The sequence below is a fragment of the Pristiophorus japonicus genome, chromosome 8 (assembly GCF_044704955.1).
Source record: "Pristiophorus japonicus isolate sPriJap1 chromosome 8, sPriJap1.hap1, whole genome shotgun sequence".
NCBI classification, from domain to species: Eukaryota; Metazoa; Chordata; class Chondrichthyes; family Pristiophoridae; genus Pristiophorus; species Pristiophorus japonicus.
This window is the reverse complement of record NC_091984.1, coordinates 175,285,181-175,304,491: the sequence shown is the minus strand read 5'-3', so window position 1 is coordinate 175,304,491 and position 19,311 is coordinate 175,285,181. Positions and strand designations below refer to the sequence as shown.

General features: G+C 46.0%; 17 non-coding genes across 17 annotated transcripts; all 17 read left to right on the top strand.

Annotated features, from left to right (window-relative positions):
* Window positions 1-698: 698 nt before the first annotated feature.
* On the top strand, window positions 699-780 carry trnal-cag (transfer RNA leucine (anticodon CAG)). The gene has a single exon. It is a non-coding gene; the product is annotated as a tRNA-Leu (tRNA).
* Window positions 781-2,781: 2,001 nt separating this feature from the next.
* Window positions 2,782-2,863, top strand: trnal-cag (transfer RNA leucine (anticodon CAG)). The gene has a single exon. It is a non-coding gene; the product is annotated as a tRNA-Leu (tRNA).
* A 973-nt stretch (window positions 2,864-3,836) lies between these two features.
* Window positions 3,837-3,918, top strand: trnal-cag (transfer RNA leucine (anticodon CAG)). Its single transcript has one exon. It is a non-coding gene; the product is annotated as a tRNA-Leu (tRNA).
* A 946-nt stretch (window positions 3,919-4,864) lies between these two features.
* Window positions 4,865-4,946, top strand: trnal-cag (transfer RNA leucine (anticodon CAG)). Its single transcript has one exon. It is a non-coding gene; the product is annotated as a tRNA-Leu (tRNA).
* Window positions 4,947-5,909: 963 nt separating this feature from the next.
* Window positions 5,910-5,991, top strand: trnal-cag (transfer RNA leucine (anticodon CAG)). Its single transcript has one exon. It is a non-coding gene; the product is annotated as a tRNA-Leu (tRNA).
* A 973-nt stretch (window positions 5,992-6,964) lies between these two features.
* trnal-cag (transfer RNA leucine (anticodon CAG)) lies at window positions 6,965-7,046 on the top strand. Its single transcript has one exon. It is a non-coding gene; the product is annotated as a tRNA-Leu (tRNA).
* Window positions 7,047-8,019: 973 nt separating this feature from the next.
* Window positions 8,020-8,101, top strand: trnal-cag (transfer RNA leucine (anticodon CAG)). The gene has a single exon. It is a non-coding gene; the product is annotated as a tRNA-Leu (tRNA).
* Window positions 8,102-9,037: 936 nt separating this feature from the next.
* Window positions 9,038-9,119, top strand: trnal-cag (transfer RNA leucine (anticodon CAG)). The gene has a single exon. It is a non-coding gene; the product is annotated as a tRNA-Leu (tRNA).
* A 963-nt stretch (window positions 9,120-10,082) lies between these two features.
* Window positions 10,083-10,164, top strand: trnal-cag (transfer RNA leucine (anticodon CAG)). The gene has a single exon. It is a non-coding gene; the product is annotated as a tRNA-Leu (tRNA).
* A 973-nt stretch (window positions 10,165-11,137) lies between these two features.
* On the top strand, window positions 11,138-11,219 carry trnal-cag (transfer RNA leucine (anticodon CAG)). The gene has a single exon. It is a non-coding gene; the product is annotated as a tRNA-Leu (tRNA).
* A 973-nt stretch (window positions 11,220-12,192) lies between these two features.
* trnal-cag (transfer RNA leucine (anticodon CAG)) lies at window positions 12,193-12,274 on the top strand. Its single transcript has one exon. It is a non-coding gene; the product is annotated as a tRNA-Leu (tRNA).
* A 963-nt stretch (window positions 12,275-13,237) lies between these two features.
* trnal-cag (transfer RNA leucine (anticodon CAG)) lies at window positions 13,238-13,319 on the top strand. The gene has a single exon. It is a non-coding gene; the product is annotated as a tRNA-Leu (tRNA).
* Window positions 13,320-14,282: 963 nt separating this feature from the next.
* trnal-cag (transfer RNA leucine (anticodon CAG)) lies at window positions 14,283-14,364 on the top strand. The gene has a single exon. It is a non-coding gene; the product is annotated as a tRNA-Leu (tRNA).
* A 973-nt stretch (window positions 14,365-15,337) lies between these two features.
* trnal-cag (transfer RNA leucine (anticodon CAG)) lies at window positions 15,338-15,419 on the top strand. The gene has a single exon. It is a non-coding gene; the product is annotated as a tRNA-Leu (tRNA).
* A 973-nt stretch (window positions 15,420-16,392) lies between these two features.
* trnal-cag (transfer RNA leucine (anticodon CAG)) lies at window positions 16,393-16,474 on the top strand. Its single transcript has one exon. It is a non-coding gene; the product is annotated as a tRNA-Leu (tRNA).
* Window positions 16,475-17,447: 973 nt separating this feature from the next.
* trnal-cag (transfer RNA leucine (anticodon CAG)) lies at window positions 17,448-17,529 on the top strand. The gene has a single exon. It is a non-coding gene; the product is annotated as a tRNA-Leu (tRNA).
* Window positions 17,530-18,502: 973 nt separating this feature from the next.
* trnal-cag (transfer RNA leucine (anticodon CAG)) lies at window positions 18,503-18,584 on the top strand. The gene has a single exon. It is a non-coding gene; the product is annotated as a tRNA-Leu (tRNA).
* The last annotated feature ends 727 nt before the right edge of the window (window positions 18,585-19,311 follow it).

The following is a 19,311-nucleotide window of genomic DNA, read 5'->3' as shown; positions in this document are numbered from 1 at the left end:
ACGTCCCAGAATACACCAACCTTTGGTAAGGTAAGTGTTACAGTCTTTGAGTTTGGCACCTTAAACCACTCGGCCACCCTGACAATGAACCGACTGTAACTGCAGAAAAGCGTGCTCCAATTCTGCACATTTACTGAGTTGCATCACAATCCTTCCTCCTGTGCAATCACACAACACGTACATTGTTACGACATCACTTAACAGGCAGCGCCAGTCATTAAGTTTATCATGCCTGCAATGCAACCAACACACGTATTTCTCACAACAGCTCGCATTTTGCCAGCGATCGGGTAAATTTTCTGCAGTGTGTTGGCGCCTTTCATGTCCCAAAACGCTTTACAGCCAATGAAGTATTTTTAAAGTGAGTCACTGTTGTAATGTGGGAAATGGCGCAGCCAGTATGCACACAGCACGATCCCACAAACAGCAATGTTTTCATGACCAGATAATCTGTTTTTGTCAGTGATGTTGATATAGGAATAAATATTGAATGAATGTTGTAACTGGTTTGTCCCAACATGCACCTAATTTCTGTTGTTGCCCTGTGGATACGTAGGTTCCTGTGACCGGTATGTTGCAAAATCGTTTCTCGAGAGTTTACTGTCTACCACTTTAATTGCCTTCATTATTATTTTCCGCATGGCAAAGTCACATTTCACTCAACGGTCACTCGTTCCAGAACAGAAGCTGCTTCCAGTGGTAGCGTGGCCGAGCGGTCTAAGGCGCTGGATCCAGATTCCCGTCTCTTCGGAGGCGTGGGTTCAAATCCCACCGCTGCCAGAATTTTCCCTGCGTAACACTTGCATTCTGTCAGCACAAGCATGGGCACCTGTTTCACAATGGGGCCATTTTGGTGTGGAAAAGTAGTTGGACTGTGAGCGGTGCCTTCAGTTTGTTGGCAAATGGCAATACCATCGAAGAGTTTGATGTCACCACTTGAAAATTGAGGGCCAGTTGTGCATGCTTTTTGCACGCTGGCCGCATTTGTGTGGATAAAAAGTAAATGTCAGAAGTGGGCTTGGCACCCACGTCCCAGAATACACCAACCTTTGGTAAGGTAAGGGTTACAGTCTTTGAGTTTGGCACCTTAAACCACTCGGCCACCCTGACAATGAACCGACTGTAACTGCAGAAAAGCGTGCTCCAATTCTGCACATTTACTGAGTTGCATCACAATCCTTCCTCCTGTGCAATCACACAACACGTACATTGTTACGACATCACTTAACAGGCAGCGCCAGTCATTAAGTTTATCATGCCTGCAATGCAACCAACACACGTATTTCTCACAACAGCTCGCATTTTGCCAGCTATCGGGTAAAATTTTCTGCAGTGTGTTGGCGCCTTTCATGTCCCAAAACGCTTTACAGCCAATGAAGTATTTTTAAAGTGAGTCACTGTTGTAATGTGGGAAATGGCGCAGCCAGGATGCACACAGCACGATCCCACAAACAGCAATGTGTTCATGACCAGATAATCTGTTTTTGTCAGTGATGTTGATATAGGAATAAATATTGAATGAATGTTGTAACTGGTTTGTCCCAACATGCACCTAATTTCTGTTGTTGCCCTGTGGATACGTAGGTTCCTGTGACCGGTATGTTGCAAAATCGTTTCTCGAGAGTTCACTGTCTACCACTTTAATTGCCTTAATTATTATTTTCCGCATGGCAAAGTCACATTTCACTCAACGGTCACTCGTTCCAGAACAGAAGCTGCTTCCAGTGGTAGCGTGCCCGAGCGGTCTAAGGCGCTGGATCCAGGTTCCAGTCTCTTCGGAGGCGTGGGTTCAAATCCCACCGCTGCCAGAATTTTCCCTGCGTAACACTTGCATTCTGTCAGCACAAGCATGGGCACCTGTTTCACAATGGGGCCATTTTGGTGTGGAAAAGTAGTTGGACTGTGAGCGGTGCCTTCAGTTTGTTGGCAAATGGCAATACCATCGAAGAGTTTGATGTCACCACTTGAAAATTGAAGGCCAGTTGTGCATGCTTTTTGCACGCTGGCCGCATTTGTGTGGATAAAAAGTAAATGTCAGAAGTGGGATTGGAAACCACGCCGCTAGAAGTGGGCTTGGCACCCACGTCCCAGAATACACCAACCTTTGGTAAGGTAAGGGTTACAGTCTTTGAGTTTGGCACCTTAAACCACTCGGCCACCCTGACAATGAACCGACTGTAACTGCAGAAAAGCGTGCTCCAATTCTGCACATTTACTGAGTTGCATCACAATCCTTCCTCCTGTGCAATCACACAACACGTACATTGTTACGACATCACTTAACAGGCAGCGCCAGTCATTAAGTTTATCATGCCTGCAATGCAACCAACATACGTATTTCTCACAACAGCTCGCATTTTGCCAGCTATCGGGTAAAATTTTCTGCAGTGTGTTGGCGCCTTTCATGTCCCAAAACGCTTTACAGCCAATGAAGTATTTTTAAAGTGAGTCACTGTTGTAATGTGGGAAATGGCGCAGCCAGGATGCACACAGCACGATCCCACAAACAGCAATGTGTTCATGACCAGATAATCTGTTTTTGTCAGTGATGTTGATATAGGAATAAATATTGAATGAATGTTGTAACTGGTTTGTCCCAACATGCACCTAATTTCTGTTGTTGCCCTGTGGATACGTAGGTTCCTGTGACCGGTATGTTGCAAAATCGTTTCTCGAGAGTTCACTGTCTACCACTTTAATTGCCTTAATTATTATTTTCCGCATGGCAAAGTCACATTTCACTCAACGGTCACTCGTTCCAGAACAGAAGCTGCTTCCAGTGGTAGCGTGGCCGAGCGGTCTAAGGCGCTGGATCCAGGTTCCAGTCTCTTCGGAGGCGTGGGTTCAAATCCCACCGCTGCCAGAATTTTCCCTGCGTAACACTTGCATTCTGTCAGCACAAGCATGGGCACCTGTTTCACAATGGGGCCATTTTGGTGTGGAAAAGTAGTTGGACTGTGAGCGGTGCCTTCAGTTTGTTGGCAAATGGCAATACCATCGAAGAGTTTGATGTCACCACTTGAAAATTGAAGGCCAGTTGTGCATGCTTTTTGCACGCTGGCCGCATTTGTGTGGATAAAAAGTAAATGTCAGAAGTGGGATTGGAAACCACGCCGCTAGAAGTGGGCTTGGCACCCACGTCCCAGAATACACCAACCTTTGGTAAGGTAAGGGTTACAGTCTTTGAGTTTGGCACCTTAAACCACTCGGCCACCCTGACAATGAACCGACTGTAACTGCAGAAAAGCGTGCTCCAATTCTGCACATTTACTGAGTTGCATCACAATCCTTCCTCCTGTGCAATCACACAACACGTACATTGTTACGACATCACTTAACAGGCAGCGCCAGTCATTAAGTTTATCATGCCTGCAATGCAACCAACACACGTATTTCTCACAACAGCTCGCATTTTGCCAGCTATCGGGTAAAATTTTCTGCAGTGTGTTGGCGCCTTTCATGTCCCAAAACGCTTTACAGCCAATGAAGTATTTTTAAAGTGAGTCACTGTTGTAATGTGGGAAATGGCGCAGCCAGGATGCACACAGCACGATCCCACAAACAGCAATGTGTTCATGACCAGATAATCTGTTTTTGTCAGTGATGTTGATATAGGATTAAATATTGAATGAATGTTGTAACTGGTTTGTCCCAACATGCACCTAATTTCTGTTGTTGCCCTGTGGATACGTAGGTTCCTGTGACCGGTATGTTGCAAAATCGTTTCTCGAGAGTTCACTGTCTACCACTTTAATTGCCTTAATTATTATTTTCCGCATGGCAAAGTCACATTTCACTCAACGGTCACTCGTTCCAGAACAGAAGCTGCGTCCAGTGGTAGCGTGGCCGAGCGGTCTAAGGCGCTGGATCCAGGTTCCAGTCTCTTCGGAGGCGTGGGTTCAAATCCCACCGCTGCCAGAATTTTCCCTGCGTAACACTTGCATTCTGTCAGCACAAGCATGGGCACCTGTTTCACAATGGGGCCATTTTGGTGTGGAAAAGTAGTTGGACTGTGAGCGGTGCCTTCAGTTTGTTGGCAAATGGCAATACCATCGAAGAGTTTGATGTCACCACTTGAAAATTGAGGGCCAGTTGTGCATGCTTTTTGCACGCTGGCCGCATTTGTGTGGATAAAAAGTAAATGTCAGAAGTGGGATTGGCACCCACGTCCCAGAATACACCAACCTTTGGTAAGGTAAGGGTTACAGTCTTTGAGTTTGGCACCTTAAACCACTCGGCCACCCTGACAATGAACCGACTGTAACTGCAGAAAAGCGTGCTCCAATTCTGCACATTTACTGAGTTGCATCACAATCCTTCCTCCTGTGCAATCACACAACACGTACATTGTTACGACATCACTTAACAGGCAGCGCCAGTCATTAAGTTTATCATGCCTGCAATGCAACCAACACACGTATTTCTCACAACAGCTCGCATTTTGCCAGCTATCGGGTAAAATTTTCTGCAGTGTGTTGGCGCCTTTCATGTCCCAAAACGCTTTACAGCCAATGAAGTATTTTTAAAGTGAGTCACTGTTGTAATGTGGGAAATGGCGCAGCCAGGATGCACACAGCACGATCCCACAAACAGCAATGTGTTCATGACCAGATAATCTGTTTTTGTCAGTGATGTTGATATAGGAATAAATATTGAATGAATGTTGTAACTGGTTTGTCCCAACATGCACCTAATTTCTGTTGTTGCCCTGTGGATACGTAGGTGCCTGTGACCGGTATGTTGCAAAATCGTTTCTCGAGAGTTTACTGTCTACCACTTTAATTGCCTTAATTATTATTTTCCGCATAACAAAGTCACATTACACTCAACGGTCACTCGTTCCAGAACAGAAGCTGCTTCCAGTGGTAGCGTGGCCGAGCGGTCTAAGGCGCTGGATCCAGGTTCCAGTCTCTTCGGAGGCGTGGGTTCAAATCCCACCGCTGCCAGAATTTTCCCTGCGTAACACTTGCATTCTGTCAGCACAAGCATGGGCACCTGTTTCACAATGGGGCCATTTTGGTGTGGAAAAGTAGTTGGACTGTGAGCGGTGCCTTTCGTTTGTTGGCAAATGGCAATACCATCGAAGAGTTTGATGTCACCACTTGAAAATTGAAGGCCAGTTGAGCATGCTTTTTGCACGCTGGCCGCATTTGTGTGGATAAAAAGTAAATGTCAGAAGTGGGATTGGAAACCACGCCGCTAGAAGTGGGCTTGGCACCCACGTCCCAGAATACACCAACCTTTGGTAAGGTAAGGGTTACAGTCTTTGAGTTTGGCACCTTAAACCACTCGGCTATTTTGATAATGAACCGACTGTAACTGCAGAAAAGCGTACTCCAATTCTGCACATTTACTGAGTTGCATCACAATCCTTCCTCCTGTGCAATCACACAACACGTACATTGTTACGACATCACTTAACAGGCAGCGCCAGTCATTAAGTTTATCATGCCTGCAATGCAACCAACACACGTATTTCTCACAACAGCTCGCATTTTGCCAGCTATCGGGTAAAATTTTCTGCAGTGTGTTGGCGCCTTTCATGTCCCAAAACGCTTTACAGCCAATGAAGTATTTTTAAAGTGAGTCACTGTTGTAATGTGGGAAATGGCGCAGCCAGTATGCACACAGCACGATCCCACAAACAGCAATGTGTTCATGACCAGATAATCTGTTTTTGTCAGTGATGTTGATATAGGAATAAATATTGAATGAATGTTGTAACTGGTTTGTCCCAACATGCACCTAATTTCTGTTGTTGCCCTGTGGATACGTAGGTTCCTGTGACCGGTATGTTGCAAAATCGTTTCTCGAGAGTTCACTGTCTACCACTTAATTATTATTTTCCGCATGGCAAAGTCACATTTCACTCAACGGTCACTCGTTCCAGAACAGAAGCTGCGTCCAGTGGTAGCGTGGCCGAGCGGTCTAAGGCGCTGGATCCAGGTTCCAGTCTCTTCGGAGGCGTGGGTTCAAATCCCACCGCTGCCAGAATTTTCCCTGCGTAACACTTGCATTCTGTCAGCACAAGCATGGGCACCTGTTTCACAATGGGGCCATTTTGGTGTGGAAAAGTAGTTGGACTGTGAGCGGTGCCTTCAGTTTGTTGGCAAATGGCAATACCATCGAAGAGTTTGATGTCACCACTTGAAAATTGAAGGCCAGTTGTGCATGCTTTTTGCACGCTGGCCGCATTTGTGTGGATAAAAAGTAAATGTCAGAAGTGGGATTGGAAACCACGCCGCTAGAAGTGGGCTTGGCACCCACGTCCCAGAATACACCAACCTTTGGTAAGGTAAGGGTTACAGTCTTTGAGTTTGGCACCTTAAACCACTCGGCCACCCTGACAATGAACCGACTGCAACTGCAGAAAAGCGTGCTCCAATTCTGCACATTTACTGAGTTGCATCACAATCCTTCCTCCTGTGCAATCACACAACACGTACATTGTTACGACATCACTTAACAGGCAGCGCCAGTCATTAAGTTTATCATGCCTGCAATGCAACCAACACACGTATTTCTCACAACAGCTCGCATTTTGCCAGCTATCGGGTAAAATTTTCTGCAGTGTGTTGGCGCCTTTCATGTCCCAAAACGCTTTACAGCCAATGAAGTATTTTTAAAGTGAGTCACTGTTGTAATGTGGGAAATGGCGCAGCCAGGATGCACACAGCACGATCCCACAAACAGCAATGTGTTCATGACCAGATAATCTGTTTTTGTCAGTGATGTTGATATAGGAATAAATATTGAATGAATGTTGTAACTGGTTTGTCCCAACATGCACCTAATTTCTGTTGTTGCCCTGTGGATACGTAGGTGCCTGTGACCGGTATGTTGCAAAATCGTTTCTCGAGAGTTTACTGTCTACCACTTTAATTGCCTTAATTATTATTTTCCGCATAACAAAGTCACATTACACTCAACGGTCACTTGTTCCAGAACAGAAGCTGCTTCCAGTGGTAGCGTGGCCGAGCGGTCTAAGGCGCTGGATCCAGGTTCCAGTCTCTTCGGAGGCGTGGGTTCAAATCCCACCGCTGCCAGAATTTTCCCTGCGTAACACTTGCATTCTGTCAGCACAAGCATGGGCACCTGTTTCACAATGGGGCCATTTTGGTGTGGAAAAGTAGTTGGACTGTGAGCGGTGCCTTCAGTTTGTTGGCAAATGGCAATACCATCGAAGAGTTTGATGTCACCACTTGAAAATTGAAGGCCAGTTGTGCATGCTTTTTGCACGCTGGCCGCATTTGTGTGGATAAAAAGTAAATGTCAGAAGTGGGATTGGAAACCACGCCGCTAGAAGTGGGCTTGGCACCCACGTCCCAGAATACACCAACCTTTGGTAAGGTAAGGGTTACAGTCTTTGAGTTTGGCACCTTAAACCACTCGGCCACCCTGACAATGAACCGACTGCAACTGCAGAAAAGCGTGCTCCAATTCTGCACATTTACTGAGTTGCATCACAATCCTTCCTCCTGTGCAATCACACAACACGTACATTGTTACGACATCACTTAACAGGCAGCGCCAGTCATTAAGTTTATCATGCCTGCAATGCAACCAACACACGTATTTCTCACAACAGCTCGCATTTTGCCAGCTATCGGGTAAAATTTTCTGCAGTGTGTTGGCGCCTTTCATGTCCCAAAACGCTTTACAGCCAATGAAGTATTTTTAAAGTGAGTCACTGTTGTAATGTGGGAAATGGCGCAGCCAGGATGCACACAGCACGATCCCACAAACAGCAATGTGTTCATGACCAGATAATCTGTTTTTGTCAGTGATGTTGATATAGGAATAAATATTGAATGAATGTTGTAACTGGTTTGTCCCAACATGCACCTAATTTCTGTTGTTGCCCTGTGGATACGTAGGTTCCTGTGACCGGTATGTTGCAAAATCGTTTCTCGAGAGTTCACTGTCTACCACTTTAATTGCCTTAATTATTATTTTCCGCATGGCAAAGTCACATTTCACTCAACGGTCACTCGTTCCAGAACAGAAGCTGCGTCCAGTGGTAGCGTGGCCGAGCGGTCTAAGGCGCTGGATCCAGGTTCCAGTCTCTTCGGAGGCGTGGGTTCAAATCCCACCGCTGCCAGAATTTTCCCTGCGTAACACTTGCATTCTGTCAGCACAAGCATGGGCACCTGTTTCACAATGGGGCCATTTTGGTGTGGAAAAGTAGTTGGACTGTGAGTGGTGCCTTCAGTTTGTTGGCAAATGGCAATACCATCGAAGAGTTTGATGTCACCACTTGAAAATTGAGGGCCAGTTGTGCATGCTTTTTGCACGCTGGCCGCATTTGTGTGGATAAAAAGTAAATGTCAGAAGTGGGATTGGCACCCACGTCCCAGAATACACCAACCTTTGGTAAGGTAAGGGTTACAGTCTTTGAGTTTGGCACCTTAAACCACTCGGCCACCCTGACAATGAACCGACTGTAACTGCAGAAAAGCGTGCTCCAATTCTGCACATTTACTGAGTTGCATCACAATCCTTCCTCCTGTGCAATCACACAACACGTACATTGTTACGACATCACTTAACAGGCAGCGCCAATCATTAAGTTTATCATGCCTGCAATGCAACCAACACACGTATTTCTCACAACAGCTCGCATTTTGCCAGCTATCGGGTAAAATTTTCTGCAGTGTGTTGGCGCCTTTCATGTCCCAAAACGCTTTACAGCCAATGAAGTATTTTTAAAGTGAGTCACTGTTGTAATGTGGGAAATGGCGCAGCCAGTATGCACACAGCACGATCCCACAAACAGCAATGTGTTCATGACCAGATAATCTGTTTTTGTCAGTGATGTTGATATAGGAATAAATATTGAATGAATGTTGTAACTGGTTTGTCCCAACATGCACCTAATTTCTGTTGTTGCCCTGTGGATACGTAGGTTCCTGTGACCGGTATGTTGCAAAATCGTTTCTCGAGAGTTCACTGTCTACCACTTAATTATTATTTTCCGCATGGCAAAGTCACATTTCACTCAACGGTCACTCGTTCCAGAACAGAAGCTGCTTCTAGTGGTAGCGTGGCCGAGCGGTCTAAGGCGCTGGATCCAGGTTCCAGTCTCTTCGGAGGCGTGGGTTCAAATCCCACCGCTGCCAGAATTTTCCCTGCGTAACACTTGCATTCTGTCAGCACAAGCATGGGCACCTGTTTCACAATGGGGCCATTTTGGTGTGGAAAAGTAGTTGGACTGTGAGCGGTGCCTTCAGTTTGTTGGCAAATGGCAATACCATCGAAGAGTTTGATGTCACCACTTGAAAATTGAAGGCCAGTTGTGCATGCTTTTTGCACGCTGGCCGCATTTGTGTGGATAAAAAGTAAATGTCAGAAGTGGGATTGGAAACCACGCCGCTAGAAGTGGGCTTGGCACCCATGTCCCAGAATACACAAACCTTTGGTAAGGTAAGGGTTACAGTCTTTGAGTTTGGCACCTTAAACCACTCGGCCACCCTGACAATGAACCGACTGTAACTGCAGAAAAGCGTACTCCAATTCTGCACATTTACTGAGTTGCATCACAATCCTTCCTCCTGTGCAATCACACAACACGTACATTGTTACGACATCACTTAACAGGCAGCGCCAGTCATTAAGTTTATCATGCCTGCAATGCAACCAACACACGTATTTCTCACAACAGCTCGCATTTTGCCAGCTATCGGGTAAAATTTTCTGCAGTGTGTTGGCGCCTTTCATGTCCCAAAAAGCTTTACAGCCAATGAAGTATTTTTAAAGTGAGTCACTGTTGTAATGTGGGAAATGGCGCAGCCAGTATGCACACAGCACGATCCCACAAACAGCAATGTGTTCATGACCAGATAATCTGTTTTTGTCAGTGATGTTGATATAGGAATAAATATTGAATGAATGTTGTAACTGGTTTGTCCCAACATGCACCTAATTTCTGTTGTTGCCCTGTGGATACGTAGGTTCCTGTGACCGGTATGTTGCAAAATCGTTTCTCGAGAGTTCACTGTCTACCACTTAATTATTATTTTCCGCATGGCAAAGTCACATTTCAATCAACGGTCACTCGTTCCAGAACAGAAGCTGCGTCCAGTGGTAGCGTGGCCGAGCGGTCTAAGGCGCTGGATCCAGGTTCCAGTCTCTTCGGAGGCGTGGGTTCAAATCCCACCGCTGCCAGAATTTTCCCTGCGTAACACTTGCATTCTGTCAGCACAAGCATGGGCACCTGTTTCACAATGGGGCCATTTTGGTGTGGAAAAGTAGTTGGACTGTGAGCGGTGCCTTCAGTTTGTTGGCAAATGGCAATACCATCGAAGAGTTTGATGTCACCACTTGAAAATTGAAGGCCAGTTGTGCATGCTTTTTGCACGCTGGCCGCATTTGTGTGGATAAAAAGTAAATGTCAGAAGTGGGATTGGAAACCACGCCGCTAGAAGTGGGCTTGGCACCCACGTCCCAGAATACACCAACCTTTGGTAAGGTAAGGGTTACAGTCTTTGAGTTTGGCACCTTAAACCACTCGGCCACCCTGACAATGAACCGACTGCAACTGCAGAAAAGCGTGCTCCAATTCTGCACATTTACTGAGTTGCATCACAATCCTTCCTCCTGTGCAATCACACAACACGTACATTGTTACGACATCACTTAACAGGCAGCGCCAGTCATTAAGTTTATCATGCCTGCAATGCAACCAACACACGTATTTCTCACAACAGCTCGCATTTTGCCAGCTATCGGGTAAAATTTTCTGCAGTGTGTTGGCGCCTTTCATGTCCCAAAACGCTTTACAGCCAATGAAGTATTTTTAAAGTGAGTCACTGTTGTAATGTGGGAAATGGCGCAGCCAGGATGCACACAGCACGATCCCACAAACAGCAATGTGTTCATGACCAGATAATCTGTTTTTGTCAGTGATGTTGATATAGGAATAAATATTGAATGAATGTTGTAACTGGTTTGTCCCAACATGCACCTAATTTCTGTTGTTGCCCTGTGGATACGTAGGTGCCTGTGACCGGTATGTTGCAAAATCGTTTCTCGAGAGTTTACTGTCTACCACTTTAATTGCCTTAATTATTATTTTCCGCATAACAAAGTCACATTACACTCAACGGTCACTCGTTCCAGAACAGAAGCTGCTTCCAGTGGTAGCGTGGCCGAGCGGTCTAAGGCGCTGGATCCAGGTTCCAGTCTCTTCGGAGGCGTGGGTTCAAATCCCACCGCTGCCAGAATTTTCCCTGCGTAACACTTGCATTCTGTCAGCACAAGCATGGGCACCTGTTTCACAATGGGGCCATTTTGGTGTGGAAAAGTAGTTGGACTGTGAGCGGTGCCTTTCGTTTGTTGGCAAATGGCAATACCATCGAAGAGTTTGATGTCACCACTTGAAAATTGAAGGCCAGTTGAGCATGCTTTTTGCACGCTGGCCGCATTTGTGTGGATAAAAAGTAAATGTCAGAAGTGGGATTGGAAACCACGCCGCTAGAAGTGGGCTTGGCACCCACGTCCCAGAATACACCAACCTTTGGTAAGGTAAGGGTTACAGTCTTTGAGTTTGGCACCTTAAACCACTCGGCTATTTTGATAATGAACCGACTGTAACTGCAGAAAAGCGTACTCCAATTCTGCACATTTACTGAGTTGCATCACAATCCTTCCTCCTGTGCAATCACACAACACGTACATTGTTACGACATCACTTAACAGGCAGCGCCAGTCATTAAGTTTATCATGCCTGCAATGCAACCAACACACGTATTTCTCACAACAGCTCGCATTTTGCCAGCTATCGGGTAAAATTTTCTGCAGTGTGTTGGCGCCTTTCATGTCCCAAAACGCTTTACAGCCAATGAAGTATTTTTAAAGTGAGTCACTGTTGTAATGTGGGAAATGGCGCAGCCAGTATGCACACAGCACGATCCCACAAACAGCAATGTGTTCATGACCAGATAATCTGTTTTTGTCAGTGATGTTGATATAGGAATAAATATTGAATGAATGTTGTAACTGGTTTGTCCCAACATGCACCTAATTTCTGTTGTTGCCCTGTGGATACGTAGGTTCCTGTGACCGGTATGTTGCAAAATCGTTTCTCGAGAGTTCACTGTCTACCACTTTAATTGCCTCAATTATTATTTTCCGCATGGCAAAGTCACATTTCACTCAACGGTCACTCGTTCCAGAACAGAAGCTGCGTCCAGTGGTAGCGTGGCCGAGCGGTCTAAGGCGCTGGATCCAGGTTCCAGTCTCTTCGGAGGCGTGGGTTCAAATCCCACCGCTGCCAGAATTTTCCCTGCGTAACACTTGCATTCTGTCAGCACAAGCATGGGCACCTGTTTCACAATGGGGCCATTTTGGTGTGGAAAAGTAGTTGGACTGTGAGCGGTGCCTTCAGTTTGTTGGCAAATGGCAATACCATCGAAGAGTTTGATGTCACCACTTGAAAATTGAAGGCCAGTTGTGCATGCTTTTTGCACGCTGGCCGCATTTGTGTGGATAAAAAGTAAATGTCAGAAGTGGGATTGGAAACCACGCCGCTAGAAGTGGGCTTGGCACCCACGTCCCAGAATACACCAACCTTTGGTAAGGTAAGGGTTACAGTCTTTGAGTTTGGCACCTTAAACCACTCGGCCACCCTGACAATGAACCGACTGCAACTGCAGAAAAGCGTACTCCAATTCTGCACATTTACTGAGTTGCATCACAATCCTTCCTCCTGTGCAATCACACAACACGTACATTGTTACGACATCACTTAACAGGCAGCGCCAGTCATTAAGTTTATCATGCCTGCAATGCAACCAACACACGTATTTCTCACAACAGCTCGCATTTTGCCAGCTATCGGGTAAAATTTTCTGCAGTGTGTTGGCGCCTTTCATGTCCCAAAACGCTTTACAGCCAATGAAGTATTTTTAAAGTGAGTCACTGTTGTAATGTGGGAAATGGCGCAGCCAGTATGCACACAGCACGATCCCACAAACAGCAATGTGTTCATGACCAGATAATCTGTTTTTGTCAGTGATGTTGATATAGGAATAAATATTGAATGAATGTTGTAACTGGTTTGTCCCAACATGCACCTAATTTCTGTTGTTGCCCTGTGGATACGTAGGTTCCTGTGACCGGTATGTTGCAAAATCGTTTCTCGAGAGTTCACTGTCGACCACTTAATTATTATTTTCCGCATGGCAAAGTCACATTTCACTCAACGGTCACTCGTTCCAGAACAGAAGCTGCGTCCAGTGGTAGCGTGGCCGAGCGGTCTAAGGCGCTGGATCCAGGTTCCAGTTTCTTCGGAGGCGTGGGTTCAAATCCCACCGCTGCCAGAATTTTCCCTGCGTAACACTTGCATTCTGTCAGCACAAGCATGGGCACCTGTTTCACAATGGGGCCATTTTGGTGTGGAAAAGTAGTTGGACTGTGAGCGGTGCCTTCAGTTTGTTGGCAAATGGCAATACCATCGAAGAGTTTGATGTCACCACTTGAAAATTGAAGGCCAGTTGTGCATGCTTTTTGCACGCTGGCCGCATTTGTGTGGATAAAAAGTAAATGTCAGAAGTGGGATTGGAAACCACGCCGCTAGAAGTGGGCTTGGCACCCACGTCCCAGAATACACCAACCTTTGGTAAGGTAAGGGTTACAGTCTTTGAGTTTGGCACCTTAAACCACTCGGCCACCCTGACAATGAACCGACTGTAACTGCAGAAAAGCGTGCTCCAATTCTGCACATTTACTGAGTTGCATCACAATCCTTCCTCCTGTGCAATCACACAACACGTACATTGTTACGACATCACTTAACAGGCAGCGCCAGTCATTAAGTTTATCATGCCTGCAATGCAACCAACACACGTATTTCTCACAACAGCTCGCATTTTGCCAGCTATCGGGTAAAATTTTCTGCAGTGTGTTGGCGCCTTTCATGTCCCAAAACGCTTTACAGCCAATGAAGTATTTTTAAAGTGAGTCACTGTTGTAATGTGGGAAATGGCGCAGCCAGGATGCACACAGCACGATCCCACAAACAGCAATGTGTTCATGACCAGATAATCTGTTTTTGTCAGTGATGTTGATATAGGAATAAATATTGAATGAATGTTGTAACTGGTTTGTCCCAACATGCACCTAATTTCTGTTGTTGCCCTGTGGATACGTAGGTTCCTGTGACCGGTATGTTGCAAAATCGTTTCTCGAGAGTTCACTGTCTACCACTTAATTATTATTTTCCGCATGGCAAAGTCACATTTCACTCAACGGTCACTCGTTCCAGAACAGAAGCTGCGTCCAGTGGTAGCGTGGCCGAGCGGTCTAAGGCGCTGGATCCAGGTTCCAGTCTCTTCGGAGGCGTGGGTTCAAATCCCACCGCTGCCAGAATTTTCCCTGCGTAACACTTGCATTCTGTCAGCACAAGCATGGGCACCTGTTTCACAATGGGGCCATTTTGGTGTGGAAAAGTAGTTGGACTGTGAGCGGTGCCTTCAGTTTGTTGGCAAATGGCAATACCATCGAAGAGTTTGATGTCACCACTTGAAAATTGAAGGCCAGTTGTGCATGCTTTTTGCACGCTGGCCGCATTTGTGTGGATAAAAAGTAAATGTCAGAAGTGGGATTGGAAACCACGCCGCTAGAAGTGGGCTTGGCACCCACGTCCCAGAATACACCAACATTTGGTAAGGTAAGGGTTACAGTCTTTGAGTTTGGCACCTTAAACCACTCGGCCACCCTGACAATGAACCGACTGCAACTGCAGAAAAGCGTGCTCCAATTCTGCACATTTACTGAGTTGCATCACAATCCTTCCTCCTGTGCAATCACACAACACGTACATTGTTACGACATCACTTAACAGGCAGCGCCAGTCATTAAGTTTATCATGCCTGCAATGCAACCAACACACGTATTTCTCACAACAGCTCGCATTTTGCCAGCTATCGGGTAAAATTTTCTGCAGTGTGTTGGCGCCTTTCATGTCCCAAAACGCTTTACAGCCAATGAAGTATTTTTAAAGTGAGTCACTGTTGTAATGTGGGAAATGGCGCAGCCAGGATGCACACAGCACGATCCCACAAACAGCAATGTGTTCATGACCAGATAATCTGTTTTTGTCAGTGATGTTGATATAGGAATAAATATTGAATGAATGTTGTAACTGGTTTGTCCCAACATGCACCTAATTTCTGTTGTTGCCCTGTGGATACGTAGGTGCCTGTGACCGGTATGTTGCAAAATCGTTTCTCGAGAGTTTACTGTCTACCACTTTAATTGCCTTAATTATTATTTTCCGCATAACAAAGTCACATTACACTCAACGGTCACTCGTTCCAGAACAGAAGCTGCTTCCAGTGGTAGCGTGGCCGAGCGGTCTAAGGCGCTGGATCCAGGTTCCAGTCTCTTCGGAGGCGTGGGTTCAAATCCCACCGCTGCCAGAATTTTCCCTGCGTAACACTTGCATTCTGTCAGCACAAGCATGGGCACCTGTTTCACAATGGGGCCATTTTGGTGTGGAAAAGTAGTTGGACTGTGAGCGGTGCCTTTCGTTTGTTGGCAAATGGCAATACCATCGAAGAGTTTGATGTCACCACTTGAAAATTGAAGGCCAGTTGAGCATGCTTTTTGCACGCTGGCCGCATTTGTGTGGATAAAAAGTAAATGTCAGAAGTGGGATTGGAAACCACGCCGCTAGAAGTGGGCTTGGCACCCACGTCCCAGAATACACCAACCTTTGGTAAGGTAAGGGTTACAGTCTTTGAGTTTGGCACCTTAAACCACTCGGCCACCCTGACAATGAACCGACTGTAACTGCAGAAAAGCGTGCTCCAATTCTGCACATTTACTGAGTTGCATCACAATCCTTCCTCCTGTGCAATCACACAACACGTACATTGTTACGACATCACTTAACAGGCAGCGCCAGTCATTAAGTTTATCATGCCTGCAATGCAACCAACACACGTATTTCTCACAACAGCTCGCATTTTGCCAGCGATCGGGTAAAATTTTCTGCAGTGTGTTGGCGCCTTTCATGTCCCAAAACGCTTTACAGCCAATGAAGTATTTTTAAAGTGAGTCACTGTTGTAATGTGGGAAATGGCGCAGCCAGTATGCACACAGCACGATCCCACAAACAGCAATGTGTTCATGACCAGATAATCTGTTTTTGTCAGTGATGTTGATATAGGAATAAATATTGAATGAATGTTGTAACTGGTTTGTCCCAACATGCACCTAATTTCTGTTGTTGCCCTGTGGATACGTAGGTTCCTGTGACCGGTATGTTGCAAAATCGTTTCTCGAGAGTTTACTGTCTACCACTTTAATTGCCTTCATTATTATTTTCCGCATGGCAAAGTCACATTTCACTCAACGGTCACTCGTTCCAGAACAGAAGCTGCTTCCAGTGGTAGCGTGGCCGAGCGGTCTAAGGCGCTGGATCCAGGTTCCAGTCTCTTCGGAGGCGTGGGTTCAAATCCCACCGCTGCCAGAATTTTCCCTGCGTAACACTTGCATTCTGTCAGCACAAGCATGGGCACCTGTTTCACAATGGGGCCATTTTGGTGTGGAAAAGTAGTTGGACTGTGAGCGGTGCCTTCAGTTTGTTGGCAAATGGCAATACCATCGAAGAGTTTGATGTCACCACTTGAAAATTGAAGGCCAGTTGTGCATGCTTTTTGCACGCTGGCCGCATTTGTGTGGATAAAAAGTAAATGTCAGAAGTGGGATTGGAAACCACGCCGCTAGAAGTGGGCTTGGCACCCACGTCCCAGAATACACCAACCTTTGGTAAGGTAAGGGTTACAGTCTTTGAGTTTGGCACCTTAAACCACTCGGCCACCCTGACAATGAACCGACTGTAACTGCAGAAAAGCGTGCTCCAATTCTGCACATTTACTGAGTTGCATCACAATCCTTCCTTCTGTGCAATCACACAACACGTACATTGTTACGACATCACTTAACAGGCAGCGCCAGTCATTAAGTTTATCATGCCTGCAATGCAACCAACACACGTATTTCTCACAACAGCTCGCATTTTGCCAGCGATCGGGTAAAATTTTCTGCAGTGTGTTGGCGCCTTTCATGTCCCAAAACGCTTTACAGCCAATGAAGTATTTTTAAAGTGAGTCACTGTTGTAATGTGGGAAATGGCGCAGCCAGTATGCACACAGCACGATCCCACAAACAGCAATGTGTTCATGACCAGATAATCTGTTTTTGTCAGTGATGTTGATATAGGAATAAATATTGAATGAATGTTGTAACTGGTTTGTCCCAACATGCACCTAATTTCTGTTGTTGCCCTGTGGATACGTAGGTTCCTGTGACCGGTATGTTGCAAAATCGTTTCTCGAGAGTTTACTGTCTACCACTTTAATTGCCTTCATTATTATTTTCCGCATGGCAAAGTCACATTTCACTCAACGGTCACTCGTTCCAGAACAGAAGCTGCTTCCAGTGGTAGCGTGGCCGAGCGGTCTAAGGCGCTGGATCCAGGTTCCAGTCTCTTCGGAGGCGTGGGTTCAAATCCCACCGCTGCCAGAATTTTCCCTGCGTAACACTTGCATTCTGTCAGCACAAGCATGGGCACCTGTTTCACAATGGGGCCATTTTGGTGTGGAAAAGTAGTTGGACTGTGAGCGGTGCCTTCAGTTTGTTGGCAAATGGCAATACCATCGAAGAGTTTGATGTCACCACTTGAAAATTGAAGGCCAGTTGTGCATGCTTTTTGCACGCTGGCCGCATTTGTGTGGATAAAAAGTAAATGTCAGAAGTGGGATTGGAAACCACGCCGCTAGAAGTGGGCTTGGCACCCACGTCCCAGAATACACCAACCTTTGGTAAGGTAAGGGTTACAGTCTTTGAGTTTGGCACCTTAAACCACTCGGCCACCCTGACAATGAACCGACTGTAACTGCAGAAAAGCGTGCTCCAATTCTGCACATTTACTGAGTTGCATCACAATCCTTCCTTCTGTGCAATCACACAACACGTACATTGTTACGACATCACTTAACAGGCAGCGCCAGTCATTAAGTTTATCATGCCTGCAATGCAACCAACACACGTATTTCTCACAACAGCTCGCATTTTGCCAGCGATCGGGTAAAATTTTCTGCAGTGTGTTGGCGCCTTTCATGTCCCAAAACGCTTTACAGCCAATGAAGTATTTTTAAAGTGAGTCACTGTTGTAATGTGGGAAATGGCGCAGCCAGTATGCACACAGCACGATCCCACAAACAGCAATGTGTTCATGACCAGATAATCTGTTTTTGTCAGTGATGTTGATATAGGAATAAATATTGAATGAATGTTGTAACTGGTTTGTCCCAACATGCACCTAATTTCTGTTGTTGCCCTGTGGATACGTAGGTTCCTGTGACCGGTATGTTGCAAAATCGTTTCTCGAGAGTTTACTGTCTACCACTTTAATTGCCTTCATTATTATTTTCCGCATGGCAAAGTCACATTTCACTCAACGGTCACTCGTTCCAGAACAGAAGCTGCTTCCAGTGGTAGCGTGGCCGAGCGGTCTAAGGCGCTGGATCCAGGTTCCAGTCTCTTCGGAGGCGTGGGTTCAAATCCCACCGCTGCCAGAATTTTCCCTGCGTAACACTTGCATTCTGTCAGCACAAGCATGGGCACCTGTTTCACAATGGGGCCATTTTGGTGTGGAAAAGTAGTTGGACTGTGAGCGGTGCCTTCAGTTTGTTGGCAAATGGCAATACCATCGAAGAGTTTGATGTCACCACTTGAAAATTGAGGGCCAGTTGTGCATGCTTTTTGCACGCTGGCCGCATTTGTGTGGATAAAAAGTAAATGTCAGAAGTGGGATTGGAAACCACGCCGCTAGAAGTGGGCTTGGCACCCACGTCCCAGAATACACCAACCTTTGGTAAGGTAAGGGTTACAGTCTTTGAGTTTGGCACCTTAAACCACTCGGCCACCCTGACAATGAACCGACTGTAACTGCAGAAAAGCGTGCTCCAATTCTGCACATTTACTGAGTTGCATCACAATCCTTCCTCCTGTGCAATCACACAACACGTACATTGTTACGACATCACTTAACAGGCAGCGCCAGTCATTAAGTTTATCATGCCTGCAATGCAACCAACACACGTATTTCTCACAACAGCTCGCATTTTGCCAGCTATCGGGTAAAATTTTCTGCAGTGTGTTGGCGCCTTTCATGTCCCAAAACGCTTTACAGCCAATGAAGTATTTTTAAAGTGAGTCACTGTTGTAATGTGGGAAATGGCGCAGCCAGGATGCACACAGCACGATCCCACAAACAGCAATGTGTTCATGACCAGATAATCT